Source organism: Podarcis liolepis (genome assembly GCF_965112155.1).
Source record: "Podarcis liolepis genome assembly, chromosome: 7".
Classification (NCBI taxonomy): domain Eukaryota; kingdom Metazoa; phylum Chordata; class Lepidosauria; order Squamata; family Lacertidae; genus Podarcis; species Podarcis liolepis.
This window is the reverse complement of record NC_139561.1, coordinates 18,063,882-18,088,808: the sequence shown is the minus strand read 5'-3', so window position 1 is coordinate 18,088,808 and position 24,927 is coordinate 18,063,882. Positions and strand designations below refer to the sequence as shown.

The 24,927-nt window shown below is 48.2% G+C and overlaps 2 long non-coding RNA genes across 2 annotated transcripts; both read right to left on the bottom strand.

The window, feature by feature from the left end:
- Positions 1–4,257: 4,257 nt before the first annotated feature.
- LOC310710546 lies at positions 4,258–17,089 on the bottom strand. The gene is made up of 4 exons (XR_014528122.1): positions 17,056–17,089; positions 5,466–5,594; positions 5,268–5,334; positions 4,258–4,445 (listed from the first exon to the last, which is right to left on the bottom strand). It is a non-coding gene; the product is annotated as an uncharacterized lncRNA (long non-coding RNA).
- A 5,425-nt stretch (positions 17,090–22,514) lies between these two features.
- Positions 22,515–23,915, bottom strand: LOC310710457. Its single transcript, XR_014528074.1, has 3 exons — positions 23,858–23,915; positions 23,250–23,374; positions 22,515–22,706 (listed from the first exon to the last, which is right to left on the bottom strand). It is a non-coding gene; the product is annotated as an uncharacterized lncRNA (long non-coding RNA).
- Between the last annotated feature and the right edge of the window lie 1,012 nt (positions 23,916–24,927).

Sequence of the window (24,927 nt, the reverse complement as noted above, 5' to 3'; positions counted from 1 at the left end):
TCCTTTGTGTATTTTTTCTTAAATGTGTCATTTCTGTCCTTGAATTGTGAACATGCCTCCTGCTCGCCTGGCAGAGAGATGTGTGATTGCGGAAAATGTCAGAGGTTTGCAGCAGAGTTCATTCAGTGTGTAATTTAAGGGTTAACTCTGTTATGAGTAAAGTCAGCAAACTGAGATGGTGATGGTGGAGGCATTGCATTCCTTAGGCCAGCCTAGCCATACATGTAGCTACTGATGTGTCTGAATGTCTTTTCCTGTTAACCTTATTATTCTTTTAAAAAAATTAACTTATTTTCAACTGGTTTCTAACGAATACACACACACACACACACACACACACACACACAGAGAGAGAGAGAGAGAGAGAGAGAGAGAGAGAGAGAGAGAGCCCTTAGAGGTTTTACTACAATCAAGAGGTATATAAATTTTGTTGAATAAAAAAAGGAAACAAACCAGGGATGATCTTCAGGGAGGTAGCACCTCGTCTGCTTGGCTGCTTACCTCTAAGGGAGGTTTTCCACTGTATTGTATGTTTGGTTGCGTGTCTCCCTGCCCAATGCAACTCATGGCTTAAGAATGACCAAATAATAATAATAATAATAATAATAATAATAATAATAATAATAATAATAATAATAATTTATTATCTATACACCGCCCATCTTGCTGGGTTTCCCCAGCCACTCTGGGAGGCTTCCAACAAAATATTAAAATACAGTAGTCTATTAAACATTAAAAGCTTCCCTAAACAGGGCTGCCTTCAGATGTCTTCTAAGAGTCTGATACGGTAGTTGTTTTTTTCTTTGACATCTGGTGGGCGGGCGTTCCACAGGGTGGCTGCCACTACCTAGAAGGCCCTCTGCCTTGTTCCCTGTAACTTGATTTCTCACAGTGAGGGAGCTGCCAGAAGGCCCTCCGTGCTGGACTTCAGTGTCCGAGTAGAACAATGGGGGTGGAGACGCTCCAGGTATACTGGACCAAGGCTGTTTAGGGCTTTAAATGTCAGCAGCAACTCTTTGAATTCTGCTCAGAAACGTACTGGGAGCCAATGTAGGTCTTTCAAGACCAGTGTTATGTGGTCTCATGGGCCACTCCCAGTCACCAGTCTAGCTGCCGCAATAGTTGTAGTTTCCAGGTCACCTTCAAAGGTAGCCCCACACAGAGCGCATTGCAGTAGTCCAAGCGAGAGATAACTAGAGCATGAATCTCTCTGGCAAGACAGTGCATAGGCAGGTAGGGTTTCAGCCTGCATACCAGATGAAGCTGATAAACAGCTGCCCTGGACACAGAATTGACCTGCGCCTCCATGGGCAGCTGTGAGTCCAAAATGTTCTTCAGGGGCACAGTTACCTCAATCTGGACCAAGGAATCCTCCACACCTGCCTGTCTCCTGTTCCCCCAAAACAGTACTTCTGTCTTGTCAGGATTCAACCTCAATCTGTTAGCTGCCATCCATCCTCCAACCGCCTCCACACACTCACACAGGACCTTCATCACCTTCATTGGTTCTGATTTGAAAGAGAGGTAGAGCTGGGTATCATCCACATATTGATGAGCACCCACCCCAAACCCCTTGACGATCTCTCCCAGCAGCTGCATGTAGATGTTGAAAAGCATGTGGGAGAGGATGGAACCCTGAGGTACCACACAAGTGAGAGCCCAGGGGTCTGAACACTCATTCCCCCCCCCCCCCACTTTCTGGACATGGCCCAGGAGGAAGGAGCAGAAACACTGTATAACAGTGCCCCCAGCTCCCAGCCTCTCTAGACCGTCCAGAAGGATGTTATGGTCGAAGGTGTCAAAAGCCACTGAGAGATCCAGCAGAACTAGGAAACAGCTCTCACCTTTGTCCCTAGCCTGCTGGAGATTATCGACCAGTGCGACCAAGGGAGTTTCAGTCCCATGATGAGGCCTGAATCCAGATTGGAAGGGATCCAAATGGTCCGCTTCTTCCAGGCATGCCTGGAGTTGTTCAGCAACCACTTGCTCAGTCACCTTGCCCAATTATGGAAGATCTGAGACTGGGCTATAGTTGCCCATATTGGCCGCATCTAAAGATGGTTTTTAAAGAAGCGGTTTGATAACTGCCTCTTTCAGCAGGTCTGGGAAGGCTCCCTCACAGAGAGAAGCATTCACCACCCTGTGAAACCGCATCTGTGCCTTCAATAGTTTACCTTTAAGAAACTACCATCCGTCTTGGACTCCCTTCTCTTTGAATATTTCTGACCATAATATCTCACCCAGTGCAGTGGTGAGGGAAATGCACCCTGTGTGAGCTCAGAAGGGCACTTTTAATGTCTATGTTCCTGCAAAAGACACGGTGCCTCCAAGAGACAGATATGGGCGATACTAATGTCCTGGACCCACAGCCAACAGAGTACCCAGATTTGAGCTTTTATGTTATCGTATTTTTTGCTCTATAAGACTCACATTTTCGCTCCTAAAAAGTAAGGGGAAATGTGTGGGCGTCTTATGGAGAGAATGCAGGCTGCGCAGCTATCCCAGAAGCCAGAACAGCAAGAGGGATTCAGAATATTTTTTTTTCTTGTTTTCCTCCTCCAAAAACTAGGTGCTTCTTATGGTCTGGTGCGTCTTATAGAGCGTAAAATACAGTATTACTTTTAAAAGCCCATCTGTCCTTACACTGGAAACAAAGTTATGAAGCGAAAACCCCTATCAATTCATAAACCTTTTCTTACACCACCTCACAGAGTAGCTCTTTGAATCACCACTCTGTTGTGGCTTGGCACTCAGCCAAGAGGTGGGAGCAATTGCGAGAGGTTGGTAAGGCTAGGGAAAGCATGGGTGCTGGATATCTCCCAGTGGGCCCTGCTAGCTGAGACATGGAAGGTGTTGCTTCAGAAAAGGGCCAGAAGCAGTGCTTTGCATCTGTGGGTAGTCATGGGAACACAATACCTTTTGTTTTCAAATGTTAAAAGTGTGGCACTTACAGTAACATCCATCTTGGACTCCCTTCTCTTTCAGTATTTCTGACCATAAGATCTCACCCAGTGCAGTGGTGAGGGAAATGTACTCTGTGTGAGCTCAGAAGGGCTCTTTTAATGCTTGTGTTGTTGAAAAAGACACAGCGCCTCCAAGAGGCAGAAAGGGTGGGTGGGTGGGTTCTGATGTCCTGGGCCCAAGCCAACAGGGTACTCAGATTTTGAGCTTCCAAGTTCTTTCTTTAAAAAGCCTATCTGTGTCCTCACTGGAAACAAAGTTATGAAGCAAAACCCCTCTCCATTAATACACCTTTTCTTACACTTCCTCACAGTGTAGCTCTTTGAATCGCTTCACGTTGGCCTTCTGTTTTTTACCAGCAAGAAGTACACATCTTTCCAGGGATGGGTTTGTCTGCAATCAGGTACTCCCTAGAAGTGATCTTTTCCAATAAGTGTGGGTGGGTGTAAGAGGATCCCTGCGCCCAAATAACAAATGCAAAATGTAATAACTTTGCAATGAGGCTTAGACAAGCCTCCTGCTATACAGGAGCTAAGGACTGGGCACTCAATGAGAACTCACAGTATAGTTAGAAAGTAGGTCTCTTTGTGGATAATGGGGCTTCCTCCCAGGTCTGGGGATATAGGCTTGCACTGGAACTGGGGAAATAGAGGTTTCTTGTGGCTTTAAGAGTTGCGTGTGTCTGGCAGAAATTCAACAGGTTAGGCTTTTCCTTCTCTGGAAATACAATTCTGGGGGAAAGCTTCACCTGTTCTCAATCTGTCTGCCAAGTATTATACTTTTATTTTGTTTTTTATTTATGCATTTTCCAAATTCTATTTACACATCATACATTTTTCATCATACATTATTTCTATGAAAACTTCCCAACCTATCACTCCATGACATTCCAGGTAAAGGTAAAAGGTGAATGAATAGGGAAATACATTATATGCCATCTTTGGTATCTAATCCCATACTATAGCCAGTAAAAAGGCTTGAGTTTTGGTTTGGGTTTTTTTTTGGGGGGGGGAATGTGAAAATATTTTTTCGCCAAGTATTATACTATCAGTATGGACAGTCGTGGATTTAGTTCAGGATCTGCTACTTCACCTGAAAAATAGGATACAACTTTGAATATCACAGGAAGCAAATGCAAATTCTCTGCAGATCTGTGTCCTCTTCTGAGAGTGTACTGGAGGACCCCACCCACAAACTGGACCCAGAATGTTCTGTTACACTCCTGGACAGATATCTTGTAGGTTCACATTCAAGAGACCAAACAAGAGGCTAGAATGATAAGATTTATTTGCAGTTGCTGAATTCTTCCTGAATTCTGGGCTGCCCATGAAATCTGGATTCAGGGCTTAAGGACTACAGAAGCAGAGTGGAGGTATCAAGCAGTGAAGATATGCCACTGAGATCATTTGGTGACCTTGCCGAGCATCTGGGTTGATCCCAATCTGCATCTCAGTTTTCATCGGCCATAGTAGCTGCCTCTACATCTGTGAGGAGAAAGAAAAGGGCAGGGGATTCATTCCTCTGAGAGGCCAGCTATGATCTTCTTTATGAAGAAGGCAGGAATCACAGAATTTGAGAGCTGAGAGAGACTGGAAGTCATTTAGTCCAGCAACTTGAAACTAAAGTGTCCCCAGCATGTGGCTATCTAAAGGGGCAGACTTTCTCTCACTCCAAAATACCACTCTGTTGGGATTGGGTCCATTCTCCCCCTGTTTTTGCCATCAGGAATTGCCTCCCAGTGTTCTATCCAAATCTACCCTAGTGCAACTTAAGCTTCAAGACCCACTCCTCCCTTCTGGGGCAGCAAAGGATGATTCTTTGCCATCTTCCAATTGACAGCCCTCCATGGATGTAAAGAGTGCTCTCCTCTCTCCCTTCAGTCGTCCCTTCTCCAGCCTAAACCAACTCTGTGGTGTATCCAATGTTAGACTTATTTCAAGTCGGCCCATTGAAATTAAAGAACATGCCTAAGTTAGGTCCATTAATTCCAATGGCTCAGAGTAGAACTTCCTTGAACATAACCTTTCATTGCTATAACCTTTCCTTCCTCCTAGGGCGTGTTTCTGAGGTCTCTGCTCATCCTCATTGCCCTCCTCCAAAACCCTTCCGGGTTCTCTACTGATTGCCTTCTCATCTTCCTAGAACAACAACTCTCTAATATCTGAGCAAAAGACAGCTAGCAGGTCATTAACGTCCCATCATGGATACTTCCTTGCTAGGGAAGCTACAGCTGCTCAATTCTTGTCCACTGCACCACAGTTAAAAGAACAGGAGCACTTGGGATGAACAGAAAAGTCCATACCAACCTCTTTTACCCTTGCTGACGGTATCTATGAAGCCAACCGAGCTCGGACAACGAAATATTTTTCTGCCCTAGAAGTAAAAAGGGATGCAGTTTAACCTCTCCAGTACATTTTTAAAAACAATTGAACAGCTATTCCACTCTCTCCACTCCTATTGCCTCTGAATCCTGGGAATGGTTGTTTGAACAGCAGGATACTTACAAAACTCTCAGAACAGGTAGTTGGGCCCGTGCACTCCACGCTATGGGCCCTTGTGCAGCTCATGAGAGCCAGAAGAGACAGCAAGATCAGAAGATGCTTCATGATGGATGGAGCTGGAACTGGTGCTCGCTTTGGATAGACAGAAAGGAAAAGGGGGGACCATGATTATATTTTTTCTGACCTTTAGAAAACATGCAATAAGCACGGGAGAACAGAGGCAATGAGAGCAATATCTACAACAACATTTAGAGTCATATCACAAAAGGTTAATGTCACAGAACATATGAGGAAGTGATTTAGAATAAAACTTAGAGCATATGCCCTAAAAGGCCTCAACCCCATATACCTGAAGGAGCATCTCCACCCCCATCATTCAGCCCAGACTCTGAGGTCCAGCTCCAAGGGATTTCTGGTGGTTCCCTCACTGTGAGAAGCAAAGTACCAGGGAACCAGGCAGAGGGCCTTCTTGATAGTGGCGCCCGCCCTGTGGAATGCCCTCCCATCAGTTGTCAAGGAAATGAACAACTATCTGACTTTTAGAAGGCATCTGAAAGCAGCCCTGTTTAAGGAAGTTTTTAATGTCTGATGTTTTATCATGTTTTTAATATTCTGTTAGGAGCTGCACAGAGTGGCTGGGGAAATTATTATTATTATTATTATTATTATTATTATTATTATTATTATTATTATTATTCCTTATATATGGGCAGAATGTGGGCTAATTGGCATGAAGTCTGGGCAGGTGAGAAGATTTCAGAAAGAAAGAAACACTTACTTGAGACAGTGTTGGGTTGTGGGCATCCTTTAGGCACTGTTGTCAGACATGGTCTGTGGGTGCTGCCGGTGCCCTTTGGCTTGATGGACACATTGGGTTGTAAGTTGCCCAATGGGGCCATGGTATGACTCTTTGGTTTTTAAACCAAAGGTCCTTGTAGCACGAAGGAAGGAATCACAGGAAACCTCACTGCATGCACAATATAATAATAATAATAATAATAATAATAATAATAATAATAATAATAATAATAATTTTTATTTATACCCCCGCCTTCCCCAGCCAAGGCCGGGTTCAGGGCGGCTAATAAGCAATAATAAAAACAAGTTGAATGAATACAACTTAAAAACAAGATTAAAATACAACATTGAAACATTAAAATGCAGTCTCATCAAAGGAGGAGAAAGGAAAAAAGAAAGAGGGGAAGGGAATCAAATTGACTCCAATCCAAAGGCTAGGTGGAACAACTCTGCCTTACAGGCCCTGCGGAAAGAAATCAGATCCTGCAGGGCCCTGGTCTCATGAGACAGAGCGTTTCACCAGGCTGGAGCCAGTGTTGGGAAGGCCCTGGCTCTGGTTGAGGCTAATTTAACTTCCTTGGGACCTCTAGGGTGTTGCTATTTATGGACCTTAAGGTCCTCCGTGGGAGAGGCAGTATGTGCTGTGTGACCCCCATCTATTAATGGACATCTGCCCGGACTTTATTAGATTTGTTTACATTGGTTGAATCTGACTAACTAGTTTGTTTTGCAGATCCTCAAGTTACGTTTATTAAATATTACCAATTTATTCACCTGTAGTTGTCTTGACCCCTCTTCCTGGTGTGCTGGCAAGTGTCCTTGATGCTGTCTCTAAGCTGTCCCTCCAAACCCAAATAGGAACATCTCCCCACCTCCCTGAGAAAGAGGGTTCTCTTTGTTTCTGCCTTGTTCTCAGGAACATAGTTTCTTCACTGAAAGAATTAAGTGATGAACAGTCCCCAAGTGACTGCCCACCCCCACCTTGTCCTGCTTACAAGGGGAATGTAAGGCAGGAGATTGGAGGAAGTAAAGGAAAACGAAAAGGCTGCAGAGTGCAGACCACCACTTTGATTTAGATACCATTGACTCCACAGAACACATGGAAGCTGTTAATAATGGACCATCTAAAACCATTCGTTAAAAAGGATCAAGAAAAGCAAACTTTAAAAAGATACTTGCATATATTTAAATAGAAATATAACATTTAAAGATCTCATTTAAAGATCTTAAATTATAAAGATCTTAAAATTATTGTAGTGGTTGGGAGTTACTCGTGCGTAATCCTGCTCCGTTTGAGCATTAGATTGCCTGGTTAAACCATCCGGACTGCACAGCCCATCTCAGCGTTGCTGCCCTTAGTCACTCGTAGAATCTGTCTGTGGGCGTTTCTTAAAGCGTTGCCAACATAAGAGTTGTTTGACGCCTAATCGTCTCCGCCTCTCACTGCGCGGGAGTCTCCTGCGCAGGGTGGGCGTGGGCAGTGGGGTGCTTGGTCTCTCCTCACTAACTTGCAACAAAGAGTCCTGGAGCCCCTGCACCTCCCTGTCCCGTTGCTCTCCTGGATCCCTGGTGTTACACTCATTCTCTTCCCCTTCTTCCCAGCTGAGTCTCCCCCTAGCGCTGGGACCTTCTCCTGCAGAATCAGAGACCCTCTCCTTCTCCTGTGCCTCTGATGTCAGTTCCCTGACATCCACCTCCCTCCCAGGGCCCCCTTCACTCCCCCTCCGACCTGGGGGCTCTATTGTAGCCTCTTCTCTGGTCGGTGAGCCAAGGAAACCCCGGAATGAGCTGTCCTCCTCATCTGTGGGTGCGAAAACCTCTTCCCACCTGCTAAGGTTCCCACCCAAGGAATGACCCTCCCAATCCAATTCTTCTTCGGATTCTGAAAACCCTTCGAAACTCTCTTCCTCCTCTGTGGTACCAAATTGTTCCTCCCAGAATCGCTCTAAGGGCTGGGGTTTATCTGGGAACCGTCGGTGGAACACTTCCACCATATGCTCGTCGCCAACTGCCTCTGCTGGCACCCACGTGTTTTCCGACCAGGGCTCTCCTTCCCACGCCACCAAGTACTCCACTTGCTGACCTCGCCACCTTGAATCAACTATCTCTGCGGCCGAACTCTGGTGTTCCCTTTCTTCTACCTGTGGTTGTGGCATGACTTCTACCTTCCGCCCCTCGAATTCCCGCCCCTCTCTGTGTGGTGAGAGTAAGGACCTGTGGAACACGGGATGTATTTTCATGTTGTTGGGCAACCTGAGCTTGAACGCCACGGGGTTTATCTGTTGTATAACTTCAAATGGCCCCAGTCGTCTGGGCTGCAGCTTCTTGCACCCTCCCTTAAAGGGTAACCCTTGAGTGGACAGCCACACGCGATCCCCCACCCTTATGGTTTCCCTTTCCCTGTGGTGTTTATCTGCTTGCTTCTTGTAATTGGCCTTGGCCCTTTCTAGGTTCATCTTGAGCTGTTGATGTAACGCTTCCATTTCTTCCACAAACTGTTCAGCTGCGGGCACACTCCAGCTCTGTTCCTCATTACCCGGGAATGCCCTGGGATGACACCCATAATTGGCCAAAAATGGACTCATTCCTGTGGACACATGTTCAGCGTTATTGTACACAAATTCTGCTAACGCTAGTTTCTCTACCCAATCATTCTGCCTCTCGCTTACGTAGCAGCGTAAGTATTGCTGGAGTACGCTGTTTGCCCTTTCCGCTTGCCCATTGGTTTCTGGGTGTCTCGCTGTCGAGAAGCTGACCTCGACTTGCAGTAGGCTCATGAGCTTCCTCCAGAACCGGGAAGTAAATTGTTTTCCGCGGTCTGAGAGAACCCTCAAGGGGGCGCCATGCAGCCTGAAAATGTGTTCTACAAACAACTGTGCCGTTTCTTCCGCCGTCACCGCATGTGAGCAGGCGATAAAATGGCATATTTTGGTTAGCAAGTCGACTACTACCATCACTGCTGTTTTCCCCCTCGATTTGGGCAAATCAGTCATGAAATCAATTGACACCACCTCCCAGGGTTTGTTTGGTGTGGGTAAGGGTTCCAGAAAACCCGCTGGTACCGTGCGTTCCCCTTTGGCCCTCTGGCAGCAGTCACACCCTCTTACATATTCGCATATATCCTCCCTCACCCGTGGCCACCAAAATTGCCGGGTCACCAGCATCATGGTTTTGTGTTGCCCAAAGTGCCCCGCTGTGGGGGTGTCATGTAGTTGTTTGAGTACCCTTCTTCTTAGAGCCTCCCCTGGTACGTACATCGCCCCCCTCTAGTACAACACCCCTTCCATCTCTTCGAACCCCTCTGGTGCTCCCCTCCCCACTTGGAGTTCCCTGATTTTTGTTTGTGCGAATTCATAGTCCCTTGTGAGTCCTGCCAGTTCTCTCGTGCCCACTAGAGTTCCCCCACACACCCATCGGTCCTCAGGTATGACATGTCGGGTCTCCGGCGGCCCCTCTCCTTCGAAGTACTCTGGTTTCCGCGAGAGAGCGTCTGCTCTCACGTTTTGCTCGCCTGGCACATACTGGATTTCGAAAGAAAACTTGGAAAACTCCTGCGCCCAGCAAATCTGTCTCTGGTTGAGCACCCGTGCTGTCTGCCAATATTCCAAGTTCTTATGATTTGTACAGACCTGGATCTTGCGCTGCGCCCCTATCAAAAAATGGCGCCACCGACGAAAGGCGGCGTAAATTGCTAGCAGTTCTCGGTTGTACACGGTGTAGTTTTGTTCCGACTTGCTCAGCTTCCTCGAGAAAAAGGCACACGGTTTCCATTCTTGCTTGTTCAGTCCTGGCTGCAACAGAACCGCCCCAATAGCTCTGTCTGACGCGTCTGTCTCCAACCGCAGTGGTTTCTCCAAATCCACATGTAGTAATTGTTCTTCCGACGCGAACGCCTTCTTCAATCTTTCAAAGGATCGCTGGGCTTCCTCCGTCCACACAAACCTTTTTTTACTACTGAGACAGTCCGTGATTGGGGCTGTCAAGTGAGCAAAGTTCTTGATGAACTTCCTGTAGAAATTGCCAAAACCTAGGAACCTCTGCACATCCTTTCGTGTCTTAGAGGTTTTCCACTCCAATACTGCTTGCACCTTGCTTGGGTCCATTGCTAAGCCTTTGTCAGATAACTTGTACCCCAGGAACTCCACCTCTCGGGCATGAAACTGACATTTCTCTAGCTTGACCCACAACTGGTGTTTCTGCAATCGTTGTAGCACTTCCCTGACATCTCTCACATGTTGCTCCTCATTTTCTGAATATATCAAGACATCGTTCAGAAATGCTACACAGTTCTTGTAAAGCAGAAACCCCAACACGTGGTGCATGAACGCTTGAAAACAGGTGGAGCCTGACTGTAATCCGAAAGGCATAACGAGATATTCAAAGGCCCCCAGGGGTGTGAACATGGTGGTCTTCCATTCATCTCCCTCTCTCATTCGGATTAAGTTGTAAGCCCCCCTAAGGTCTAGCTTGGTGAAAATCTTTCCCTTCCTCACTCTCGTCAGAATGTCGTTAATTCTGGGCATAGGGAAAGTCACAGGTTCTGACACCAAATTTACCCCCCTGAAGTCCACTACAAGCCTCGGTTTATCCGTGCCCTTTTTGTCCACAAAAAATACTGGACTACCCCCCACTGCCTTGACTCTCTTATAAACCCTCTCTTTAGGTTCTTGTCGATGAAGTCCCGTAACTCCTTCATCTCCCTGTCTGACATGGCATACAGCTTACCCACAGGCAGCTGCGCCCCAGGGAGCAAATTGATCTGGCAATCAAACGGCCTGTGGGGTGGCAGTCTATCGGCCTCCTTTTCACTAAAAACCTCCTTCAGATCAGCATATTGTGGTGGCACCTTCCCTTTACCCTCCACTGCAGTGCTAGCCACTCTGGCTACGCTCATCCTTGGCATTTCCCCGCCTAAGCAGTGCTGCAGGCAGTAGTCAGACCCAAAGCTGATGGTCCTCTGATGCCATGCCACCACCGGATCATGTTGCGCTAGCCAGCTCATCCCTAATATTATTGGGGGGCCCGCTAATGAGGCAACGTGGAAGGCAATTGTCTCTGAGTGCCTAGACACTCTCATTCTCATTGGTGGGGTCTGGTGTGTAACTCCCCCCCCCAATCAGTTCCCTCCCAACAATGGTGGTGACTTGCAGAGGTGCATCCAAAGGTAGCAGGTGAAGCTGATGCTCTAAGGCAAAGTCCCTGCTAAAAAAGTTGCATGAGCTTCCTGAGTCCAGCATACCCTGAACCTTCACTGGGTGCCCATTTGGGAGTTCAAGCACCACCTCAATGGCAATTGCGGCTCTTGGAGAATCTGGTTTGGGCACATTCATTGGTTGTTGGTATGGCAGCCGAGAGGCCAAAAGTGCCATGAGTGCCAAGTAAAACAAACATGGAGCCTGGCACACTTCCCTTGCGCAGCTCCGCTGCCTGTCCGTGTCCGATCTAAAAGTCCTCCTCTGCCTCTTTCTCTTGCCGGTAGCACAGCGAACACAGCGGTGAGAAGCAATTGCAAACAGTGGGGTAATAAATTCAGAGCAGACACAAAGGCCTTCTTATCTTCTTAGCCTTTAATCATGTAGAATAACACCATAAATTCAGACCTGGCGAAACCTCGCCCATTCTCTCCTCCGTACACAGACAGACTGAAACACTTAGCGTCAAGCCACTCCCGTAAGTGTTTCTAACCACGCCTCAGGAAAGAGACGTCACACAGAACTCTTTAACCCTGTGAGTTCTGAAACCAATAACACCCCCTCTCGTCTTGAATCCTGAGGGAAACTGTGAACCCCTATTTACAGACCTCTTTGAGTTCAACTCACCTCCCATTGCCTTTTGCCTCCCACTGGCATTTATCCCAGGCAATTGTTGAATCCCTTCCACACTCCCAGAATCACACTGTGCGAAACCAACCCACGCACTGGTGACCTGAAACCTCTCAGGTGGAACCCCCTTTGTGGTCCGAGTTGACCGCCGGAGCACAACCTCGGGCGCTCCTCTTGACCCACTGGGATCAGCAAGTGTGTCTCCCAGCACAGAGGACTCCCCCTCTGACTTGCTGCGTCTTCGGGCCTCCTGCACTTGGCTAACAGGAGATGAAGGCTCGCTCTTGGGTTCCCTCTTAACCTGTGGAGAAACCCACCCCTGTGCTTGACCATCATCAGCAACCTGGTCTTCAGCAACAGGCTCCGCCTCTGCCTCTCCTTCCTCCCTTTCCTCCCCCTCAGAATCGGACAAGCATTCTGAGAGAAAGTCAGAACTAACCTTAGGCCGTGACCAACCACCCTGCTCAAAGAACTCAGCATGCTTGCTGACCAGCAGCTTGGTCTGATCACCCTCTGGGTATGCAAACTTCCACCCATTTGTTGCAGGATCATACCCACAGAAGATCATGTCCTGGTACCTAGGACCACCCTCCTTCCATTGCGCTGTTGGTATCGGCACTGAAGCCTTGGAACCAAACGAACGGAAGAAATGCACCTGTGGCTTCCTCTTGTGCAACAGAAAAAACGGTGTGTCACCTACATCGTGATTGTAGGACCTGTTAAAAACAAAGCTGGCAAACTTCCAAGCCTCACTCCAAAAGCTCTGAGGCAGCCCAGAGTCACACAGTAAAACCCTGACAACTTCAGCCAGTGTTTCACTCCTGTGCTCTGCCATGCCTCTCTCTTGAGGAGACTTTGCACCCGTCACCTGGTGACGAATTCCCTTTTCCTTGAAGAACTCCTTCAGAGCAGACCCAGTGAACTGTGACCCACGGTCGCTCCTGAACTCCTGCACCTTGGTAGAGAACCTTAGTTCCACCTCCGCAACCCAATCCTGGATGAGTTGCGCCGCCTCCCTCTGCGACCTGAGAGAGAAACACCATAAATTCTGAGAAAAATCATCTGCCACTGTCAGCAGATACCTGGCCCCACCCAGACTCTCACACTTCATTGGCCCTGTAAGGTCTGTGTGAACCAACTCAAAAGGTTTTGTGGTTACCCTCTTTACCCCGGGAAACCTGCACCTTTGAACCTTGCTGCATGCCCTGCACACTAGGGATTCCTCACATGGTGTGATTTTACAACCTTTGGTGCAGCCGGGTAGCTTCTTAACATCCTCCAAACAAGCATGAGACATTCTCTTGTGCCATATATGAACACATGAATCATGGCTGGGAACACTAGCACACTGCGCCTTTGCTTTTCCGGCATTCCCACCACCCTCCAGAGGTGTTTCCAGAACAAAGAGATTGTTCTTGCATTCCACGTTGACAAGTTGTCTCCCCCCTCTGGAAATGGAACAGGTATCATTTTCAAAACAAATTTTGTACCCCTGCTTCGCAAGAGCAGGTATCGATAACAGGCAACACTTCATCCCTGGTACAATGAAACACTCCAGCTCCGCCTGCAAAACAGAAACATATACATCAGCAACATTAAAAAACTGATTTTTGTGTTCCATCAGCTAATGTAACAGTCATTCCAGCTGAAACAGCCCTGCAATTCCGCAGCCTCCCAGTAGATGGCATTATCAGGTGATGACTGGCACCCGAATCAACAACCCATTTCACAGCTGTGTCCCTGCTGGTATTGTTCTGTAGCGTTGCCATGCCAACAAACGTCCCGCTGCCGCCCCTGTCCTTGGCAGCTTCCGAAACCACAACTTCTTCCGTTGCTCTGAAGACTGGACTTATCTCAGAGTTCCCAGACAACTCTGCAGCACGTATCTCCCTCTGCAGCAGATGGCTGGCCTTGAAGCCTTCAGCTCTGTCCTGTTTCCCAGGCTTCGACTCACGACGCAAACAACTCTTGGCAGCCTTTGGAAAAAGAGGCTTTTCTGTGCTTTTACTGCTCACCGCCCCCCCCCACTGCTCCCAGGGCTCCCAGGACGCTTTCCTGCACCCCCAGTGATGGGTAAAAGGCCCCCAGCAGCTTGCCTCTCTCCAAGCTCCTCACGCAGACACGTTGCATCACCTGCGCAGCTTTTAGACTCTGCAAAACTGGCAGCAACAGCAGCAGTGGCAATAGTCCCTTCGCCCCCCTCAGGAGTCCCACAGCCTTTCCCAGCTGTGCACCGGCTTCCACGAAGGTGGACAGCGCCATCTTGCCTTTCCTGTTCTGATGCAGCCATCTCCCGGCCCTTGCTTCCGCCCCCAGCGTTACACACTTCCTGGAGAGCTAGCCAAGCGACCTCAGGCTTCCTTGCATCCAGAACAATGGGCCTCAAATCAGCACTTACATTCTCAGCCAGAAACGCCAGAACACGCTCCTCAGCTTCACGTTGGCTTGCAACCGCCCCAGCTGACGTAGACATCGGCTTGACCGTTTCCCAGAGCTTGGCTCCGACTAGGGACAACTCTGCTAAATAACTCCACTCCAACCACGTTTGGATGGTTAACTTCGCACATGGCAGCTTAAGCTCAAAGCCATGTTCCTGGGACTGAGCCATCTCCTTCTCCCCCGGGGTAAGCTTACTCACGACTGGCATCAGCTTCCTCCGGCCTCCGGCAGATCGGCTTCTCCTCCCAGCGAGCTCCTTCCAGCCTCAAAGAAACAGCAAAGCTCCGGCTGGCCCCAGCAACTTTTCAGCTGGCTTCCCTCACACGTGGGACGTTCCTGCAATGCTTCAAAGCGTTGGCAAACACCCATAACCTATGGCAGCCGAGAGGCCAAAAGTGCCATGAGTGCCAAGTAAAACAAACATGGAGCCTGGCACGCTTCCCTTGCGCAGCTCCGCTGCCTGTCCGTGTCCGATCCAAAAGTCCTCCTCTGCCTCTTTCTCTTGCCGGTAGCAGAGCGAACACAGCGGTGAGAAGCAATTGCAAACAGTGGGGTAATAAATTCAGAGCAGACACAAAGGCCTTCTTATCTTCTTAGCCTTTAATCATGTAGAATAACACCATAAATTCAGACCTGGCGAAACCTCGCCCATTCTCTCCTCCGTACACAGACAGACTGAAACACTTAGCGTCAAGCCACTCCCATAAGTGTTTCTAACCACGCCTCAGGAAAGAGACGTCACACAGAACTCTTTAACCCTGTGAGTTCTGAAACCAATAACAGTTGGCTCGGCTGCTGTGCCCACTGATTGGCAGCCAAGAGTTTCCGTTTCCCTGCTCCGGAGTCTGGGGTTCCTCCTCCTTGCCTCCCACAGCCCCCACCATTCCTTGCCAGGCCTTTCTTTGTGGGCAGACTCTGGCAAAATGTCCTGGCCATTGGCAAAGGAAACATTTCTTGGTCGTTTTTACATCCTTTCCCTCCTTTTTGCGACTCTCGCTGGAGTTTGAAACTTCCTGGGCGCGCGCACCGCCTATTTCCATTGGCTCCGTCGGCGGGGAAGGCTGCCTAGGTATTCTAGGAATGCGGTAGTCATGACAACGCTGCTCTCTCCCTTCCCGCCTCTCTTGAGCCCGCGCTTCCTACCTTACGCCAATCGCAAGGACTGCCTTGGTCAGCTGATCCATAGACTGTGGGCGGGGTGCGCGCGAAAGCTCATCTTTGACCATTGGTGACAACCCCTCCTCAAATAGCATTTGTATGGGTTCCGAGTCCAGCTGCCACCCCAGGCGGTGCACGATCATGGCAAAATGTGACCAATAGTCTCTAACTGACCCTTCTCCCTGCTTACAGCTCAGCAGTTCCCGTTTGGTCACACTCTGTTGCACATCGCTACTGTACATTGCGTCCATCGCCTGAAAGAATTTCGGTAGATCCTCCATGGCATCATTCTGCATCGCCATAAGCGGTCGAATCCACTCTCTCGCCCCGTCCTGCAAGTGCCCCACAATATAAGCAACTTTGGCTGCGTCATTTTCAAAATCGTTTTGCTGCAGCTTCAAGGCATATTCTATTTCTGTTCTAAACGCCCCATACTCTTGAGGCTTTCCCCCAAACTTATGCACCAGTCCCGGTACCTTCCTCGCTATGGGGGTGGGTTTCCCCTGAGCATCCAGAGACCGTCGTTCGTCCAGCCTCGCCGTCAGGATGGCTATGTGCTCTTCCAAGTCGCGGTTTCTCTCCTCCAGCGATTGGCCTCCAGCCGCCCCTCTCGTGGCTCCAACTTCTCCGGTCTTCTCCGGTCTTACTCATGATGCCCCGAGCATGTTGCGCACGAGCAACTTTCAGGGACAGACAGATTGCTGTAGTGGTTGGGAGTTACTCGTGCATAATCCTGCTCCGTTTGAGCATTAGATTGCCTGGTTAAACCATCCGGACTGCACAGCCCATCTCAGCGTGGCTGCCCTTAGTCACTCATAGAATCTGTATGTGGGCGTTTCTTAAAGCGTTGCCAACATAAGAGTTGTTTGACGCCTAATCGTCTCCGCCTCTCACTGCGCGGGAGTCTCCTGCGCAGGGTGGGCGTGGGCAGCGGGGTGCTTGGTCTTTCCTCACTAACTTGCAACAAAGAGTCCTGGAGCCCCTGCACCTCCCTGTCCCGTTGCTCTCCTGGATCCCTGGTGTTACACTCATTCTCTTCCCCTTCTTCCCAGCTGAGTCTCCCCCTAGCGCTGGGACCTTCTCCTGCAGAATCAGAGACCCTCTCCTTCTCCTGTGCCTCTGATGTCAGTTCCCTGACAATTATATATAAAGCTGCGCATTAAAATCCTTTGCAGAATTAAAGTAAGGACACTCGCAAACACCCCTTCAGTGCCCTAGAATCCCAGCACCCCACAAAGGAGTTTTTGACCAACATTTTCTCTTCCCTTTGATCATTTTTAACTGCAATTTCTTTCCCCAGATATTTCTGGGGAATAGTCAGAACAGCACTGGGCTTGATCTAACTGCTGCAGTCAAGAAGAAAATGATGTTCTTACCAAGCTAGTGGTCTTTGTCTCCAGGGATGAGAAGCCAACCAAAGTCCTGTGCAGAAGAACCCACATTGGGCTGGTTTAAATAGCCAAGTGGTCTGAACTGGGGGGATTTGTGGGTATGATTTGTTGTCTTGTGTTCCTGGACTAAGACCAAGTGTCTTAGGGAGGACAATTAGCCATCTTGTGCTGACATGGAGAACAGTGTGCTCCTTCCCAAGGCAGAGTGGTCTTTCCTCTGTTCTCTTCCTTGACTGTTCCTCCGGTTCATTCTGTTCTGCGTCGTACCTTTCCTGAATTTCACAATTTCTTATATCCATGCCTGAATCGCATAATGCACAACTCCTCCATCATTTTCTTCTCCCCTAGGGCAGGCTCAGCAAACAAAGAAGTGCTGTAGACACAAATGCTTTCCATAGAGTAGGGGACACTGGGTATGTGTTTATGGAACAGTGAGTGCCCCCCGCAAAAGGTTTGGGAACCTCTGCACTAAGTCATGAGGCGTGTGGCAGTTTTTCAGATCCCAATGTGATCTTTGATGCTTATCACCTTGTGGTTGTTCCAACTTCCTGGCTGTATGATGACTTTTGAAAAAAGGAATATACTTTCCTCTGCGTATTTAAGAGGCACATTAGTGTTTCAACGGTACCATGAATAGGTTCAGTAACCCAGGGACACGGGTGCTGCTGTGGGTTAAACCACAGAGCCTAGGACTTGCCGATCAGAAGGTCAGCGGTTCGAATTCCCATGACTTGGTGAGCTCCCATAGCTCGGTCCCAGCTCCTGCCAACCTAGCAGTTCGAAAGCTAGGTTTCTCCAGCCACTTTGGGCAGGTTCAACAGAAACCAAAAATACACTAAAATCATACATTGAAAACTTCCCTGAACAGGGCTGCCTTAAGATGTCTTCTGAATATCAGGTAGTTGTTTATCACTTTGACATCTGATGGGAGGGCGTTCCACAGGGCGGGTGCCACTACCGAGAAGGCCCTCTGCCTGGTTCCCTGTAGCTTTGCTTCTCACAATGAGGGAACCGCCAGAAGGCCTTTGGTGCTGGATCTCGGCGTCCGGACAGAACGATGGGGGTGGAGTCACTCCTTCAGGTATACTGGGCCGAGGCTGTTTAGGGCTTTAAAGGTCAACACCATCACTTTGAATTGTGCTAGGAAACGTACTGGGAGCCAATGTAGGTGTTTCAAGACCGGTGTTATGTGGTCTCGGCGGCCGCCCCTAGTCACCAGTCTAGCTGCTGCATTCTGGATTAGTTGTAGTTTCGGGGTCACCTTCAAAGGTAGCCCCATGTAGAGCGCATTGCAGTAGTCCAAGCGGGAGATAACCAGAGCATGCACCACTCTGGTGAGACAGTCCGCGGGCAGGTAGGGTCTCAGCCTGCGTACCAGGTGGAGTTGGTAGACAGCTGCTCTGGATACAGAATTGACCTGCGCCTCCATGGACGGCTGTGGGTCCAAAATGACTCCCAGGCTGCGCACCTGGTCCTTCAGGGGCACAGTTACTCCAATCAGGACCAGGGAGTCCGCCACACCAGTCCGCCCCCTGTCCCCCCAAAACAGTTCTTCTGTCTTGTCAGGTTTTCAACCTCAATCCATTAGCCGCCATCCATCCTCTAACCGCCTCCAGGCACTCACACAGGACCTTCACCGCCTTCACTGGTTCTGATTTGAAGGAGAGGTAGAGCTGGGTATCATCTGCATATTGATGGACACCCAGCCCCAACCCCCTGATGATCTCTCCCAGCAGCTTCATATAGATGTTAAAAAGCATGGGGGAGAGGACGGAACCCTGAGGCACCCCACAAGTGAGGGTCCAGGGGTCTGAACACTCATCCCCCCCCCCACTTTCTGAACACGGCCCAGGAGGAAGGAGCGAAACCACTGTATAACAGTGTCCCCAGCTTCCAGCCCCTATTTGTTTTAAATGTCGCAATGGTTTTGCGGCTCCCAGTTGTTGTTTTTTCTTCGGAAACGGGTCCAAGTGGCTCTTTTTGTCTTAAAGGTTGCAGACCCCTGCTCTAGATGGTCCAGAAGGATGTTATGGTCAATTGTATCAAAGGCCGCTGAGAGATCCAGCAGAACTAGGAAACAGCTATCACCTTTGTCCCTAGCTCGCCAGAGATCCCCAACCAGTGCGACAGAGGCAGTTTCAGTCCCATGATGAGGCCTGAATCCCGATTGGAAGGGATCCAAATGGTCCGCATCCTCCAGGCATGCCTGGAGTTGTTCAGCAACCACACACTCAATCACCTTGCCCAAGAATGGAAGATTTGAGACTGGGTAATAGTTGGCCATACTGGCTGAGTCTAAAGATGGTTTTTTAAGAAGCGGTTTAATGACCTCCTCTTTCAGCGGATCTGGGAATGTTCCCTCGCAGAGGGAAGCATTCACCACCCCGCAGAGCCCATCGCTCAGCCCTTCCCGGCTTGCTTTTATTAGCCAGGATGGGCAAGGATCAAGGAGACAGGTGGTTGGTTTCATGCATCCAAGCAGCCTGTCCACATCCTCGGAGGTAACGGATTGAAACTGATTCCATGCAACTTGACCAGACAGGGCTCTAGCACTCTCCCGCCCCAGCCCTGCTCCCACTGTGGTGTCTAGCGCCTTCCGAATATGAGTGATTTTATCTGCAAAAAGCTTTGCAAAATTGTTGCAGGAGATCTTGGGGTCTTTACAAGGCCCCGGTGGTAAAGGTGGTTCCGTTAAATTGCGGACCACCTGAAAGAGTCTCCTGCTACTATTTTCTGCAGATGCAATAGAGGCGGTGAAGAAAGTCTTCTTCGCTGTTGCTATCGCCACTTGGTAGGCTCGACGTTGAGCTCTAACCTGTGTCCAGTCAGATTCGGAATGAGTTTTCTGCCACCAACGCTCTAGCCGTCTCAGCAATTGTTTCATTGCCCTCAGCTCCGAAGTAAACCACGGGGCTGTCCAGGCTCCATGCAATCGGAGAGGGCGCTTCCGAGCCAGACAGTTGATAGCCCTGGTTAACTCCGCATTACAGCAGGCCACCAGGGAATAAGCTGAAAGGCCATCAACATGGGATAAAGCATCCCCTACCACTCTCTGGAAACCATTTGGATCCATTAAGTGGCGGGGGCAGACCATCCAAATTGGTCCCACCTCCCTGCAAAGGGGAAGGGTCACGGAGAAGTCCAGTTGCACCAGGAAGTGATCTGACCATGGCACTTCTTTTGTTTCACTTTTACTTAGTGTCAGATCACTCACATCACTAGAGGTGAACACCAGGTCTAAGACATGTCCATGACTATGAGTTGGGCCAAACTTATTCAGGGACAGCCCCATGGAGGCCATGCTTTCCACAAAGTCCCGGGCGGCCCCTTGTAAGGTTGTGTCGGCATGGATGTTAAAATCCCCTAGGACAACCAAACTAGGTGTTTCCAGGAGAACGTCCGCCACGACCTGAAGCAGCTTGGACAGGGAATCCTTGGTGCAGCGGGAAGGTCGGTACACCAGTAGGAATCCTGTACTGCCCCTATTGCCCAACTTCCAGAACATGCACTCGGAAAACTGGGTCTTCCCAATAGGATGCCTGGTGCAAGCTAATGACTTCCTGAAAATCACTGCAACCCCCCCCCCCACCCACATGACCTGGGTTGCTGTGCATAAGAGAAACCTGGTGGGCAAGCAGCGGCAAGGACAGGCCCATCTGCTTCTTCCAACCAGGTCTCTGTCACACATGCCAGGTCAAATCCTCCATCCACAATCAGGTCGTGGATGGCAGTGGTTTTATTCATCATTGACCTGGCATTACACAGCAACACCTTCAGGTCATGTGGGTTTACTCAGGGTACAGGGTACTCAGGGTACTCAGATTTTGAGCTTCCAAGTTCTTTTTTTAAAAAGCCTATCTGTGTCCTCACTGGAAACAAAGTTATGAAGCAAAACCCCTCTCCATTAATACACCTTTTCTTACACTTCCTCACAGTGTAGCCCTTTGAATCGCTGCATGTTGGCCTTCTGTTTTCTACCAGGAAGAAGTACACATCTTTCCTGAGGTGGGTTTGCCTGCAATCAGGTACTCCCTAGAAGTGATCTTCCGCAATAGGTGTGGGTGGGTGTAAGAGGATCCCTGCCCCCAATAACAAATGCAAACTGTAACAACTTTGCAATGAGGCTTAGACAAGCCTCCCGCTGTACAGGAGCTAAGGACTGGGCACTCAATGAGAAGTCACAGTATACATGACTTGTTAGAAGTAGGTCTCTTTGTGGATAATGGGGCTTCCTCCCAGGTCCTGGGATATAGGCTTTTCCTTCTCTGGAAATACAATTCTGGGAAAAAGCTTCACCTGTTCTCAATCTGTCTGCCAAATATTATACTTTTATTTTATTTTTTATTTATGCATTTTCCAAATTCTATTTACACATCATACATTTTTCCTCATACATTATTTCTATGCAAACTTCCCAACCCATCAGTCCATGACATTCTAAGTAAAGGTAAAAGGTAAAGGACCCCTGGACAGTTAAGTCCAGTCAAGGGCAACTATGGGGTTTCGGCACTCATCTCACTTATGGCCAAGGGAGCCATGGGTCATGTGGCCAGCATGATTTACCTGCTTCTGGTGCAATGGGACATCGTGACAGAAACCAGAGCACACAGAAACAGTGTTTACCTTCCCGCCACAGCAGTACCTATTTATTTAGTTGCGCTGGCATGCTTTCAAACAGCTAGGTTGGCAGAAGCTGGGACAGAGCAACAGGAGTTCATCCATCGTGGGGATTTGAACCGCTGGCCTTCCAGCAAGCCCAAGAGGCTCAGTGGTTTATTCTAAGTATACCTTGTTTTGCTGCATATTTATTAGTTTTTCCACCCTATTCTCCTGCCATCATTTTCTTTGTTGTTGGTAACTGTGGCTCAAAGTATTATCCCTACTTGTAGAATAGTTTTGGTGTAATATCTTCTTAGGTATTCTTTGACTCTCCCCTTATTTGTCTCTCATCCTAATTCCTTATTTTGGCTGTCATATTTGCAAGTTTTTCAGACTCCATCAGTTTGGACAACTATTGTTCTTTTGCTGGATTACCTCTTTCTTTCCAATTTCTGGCACAAACTATCCTAGCTCCAGCAGCTGCATAGAGGAAACGATTATATGCCATCTTTTGTATCTAATCTCATACTATAGCTAGTAAAAAGGCTTCAGGTCTTTTGGGGGAATATGAAAATCTTTTTTGGCCAAGTATTATACCATCAGTATTTTTAAATCATGGGTTTAGTTCAGGATCTGCTACTTCGCCTGAAAAATAGGATACAACTTTGAATATCACAGGAAGCAAATGCAAATTCTCTGCAGATCTGTGCCTTCTTCTGAGAGTGTACTGGAGGACCCCACCCACAAACTGGACCCAGAATGTTCTGTTACACTCCTGGACAGATATCTTGTAGGTTCACATTCAAGAGACCAAACAAGAGGCTAGAATGCTAAGATTTATTTGCAGTTGCTGAATTCTTCCTGAATTCTGGGCTGCCCATGAAATCTGGATTCAGGGCTTAAGGACTACAGAAGCAGAGAGGAGGTATCAAGCAGTGAAGATATGCCACTGAGATCATTTGGTGACCCTGCTGAGCATCTGGGTTGATCCCAATCTGCGTCTCAGTTTTCATCGGCCATAGTAGCTGCCTCTACATCTGTGAGGAGAAAGAAAAGGGCAGGGGATTCATTCCTCTGAGAGGCCAGCTATGATCTTCTTTATGAAGAAGGCAGGAATCACAGAATTTGAGAGCTGAGAGAGACTGGAAGTCATTTAGTCCAGCTCCTTTCAGTCTGCCAAGGGGCCGGGTGAGTCCAGAAGCATTATCTAGTGACAGTGATGGAGAGCCAACTGACATTCCCAGTCTGATTTGTTGCCATTGGGCACACCTCCAGGAAGGTCATAAACGCAGAGGCAGGCTTAAGAGTTTCTGGCATGGAAGCAAAATAGGGAGGAGGAGTCTGATTAGATTAGAACATCTTTGATATGTGATGGATGTGTGCAAGAGCCGCTCTGTGAATATGCTTTTAAATAAAGCTCAGTTGAACTGATAACCAGCTTGCTAAACTGTTTGCTGCTAACGATCATTATACAATGTTAGTCCTACTTCAAGACGGCCCATTGAAATTAAAGAACATGCCTAAGTTAGGTCCATTAATTCCAATGGCTCAGAGTAGAACTTCATTGAATATAACCTTACATTGCTACAACCTTTCCTCCTAGGGTGTGTTTCTGAGGTCTCTACTCATCCTCATTGTCCTCTTCCAAACCTCTTCCGAATCCTCTGTTGATTGCCTTCTCATCTTCCAAGCTGTCTAACAATATCTGAGCAAAAGACATTCAGCAAGTCATTAATTTCCCATCATGGATACTTCTTTGCTAAGGAAACTACACTTGCTGAATTCTTGTCTCCTGCACTTGGGATGAAAAGAACAGTAGAAACAGACAGTCATACTGACCAGGAAGTTGCCAATGGGATGCCTGGGCCCCAGTGTCCTCTCCCAGTGCCAAAATGATGCTCGTGAGAATAATTCTGCTGAAGCCCATAGAATGGGTTGGAGTGTGCCGTTGGCCTTGCTGAGTGTGTCATGCCCACAACACTTTCCCCTGCTCTCTCATGTGCCCTCAGAGCAAGGATGTTTGGTGACCCCTGATCAAGACCATAAGGATGGTGATGATCTCATTTCTCATTGTGGAAGGACTTTTTTATTCACTGGAGAAGAAAGGAAATCTGCCAAGCCAAGGGAATTACCCCCAAAATTGCTATCCTTCTACCCCATCTTCCAAAAGTGTCCAGTTCACACCAACCTCTTTTGTATGTTCCCTCCATGTAATCTATGTAGCCTGATGGCCCCTTACAACGACATACTCTTCCACGCTAGAAGTAGAAAGAGATGCATCTTAACTGCTGAGAATGTGTCTAAGGTACATTTTTAAAAAACAATTGAACAGCTATTCCACTCTGTCTACCACCCCCCCAATGCCTCTGAATCCTGGGAATGGTGTTTGGACACCAAGGTAATCTCTTTGGTTAAGGGCTCTCAACTCTTCAACCAATGCAAAATTCTGCAGAGAAATTCATGACATTTATACAACAAAAGTTGGCTGTCTTTCATCTTAGTCTTGCATTAAAGGACAATACTCAGTTGGTTCTATGATTCTAAGCCCACCATTTTCAGTGAGTGGCCTCGGAGGTGGACGTAGGCTTGCTGTGAAGATGTGGTAGACCATTGATGAGCATGAAATTGACACGCATTAAATTAATTGGTTTGCATATGGATTAGCTACAATCTTACATGGGTGCTGAGTGGTTGATTGTGCATGTTTCAGACTATAGCCCCAGCCAGCTTGGTCAACAGCCAAGGGTATCTCTGTTTGAAACTTCTGGAGCACACCAGGTTAGGGAGCATGGATTGCACTAATACTAGTAATAATGATTATAATAACAGGATGGAGAAAATCTTCCTGCTTTGAGGTCATAGAGTCCACCTAGAGCTCCACAAATCCCCACCATTTGCCTTTCCCTGCTCCAAAATTTCCAGAAGACCAACTGGAGACGTCACTAAGCCTCCACCCTTTTGAGGTGCTCTGGCCTTCCTTTACTTTGGGATTTTATAATCTGCTATGCACCAACCTCTCCAGATACAAGGATGTCCTCACCAAGCATCTGACATGATGGCTTTGTTTTTCATACTTACATAGCTGTCGCGACAAGTACTTGGACCCAGACAATCATTGGCATTTGTGCAACTCATGAGTGCCAGAACAGACAGCAGGATCAGAAGATGCTTCATGATGGATGGAGCTGGTTTTGGTGCTGACTTTGGATCAACTGAAAGGAGAAATGGGGACTTTGTGATTATATTTTTACTGAGCTT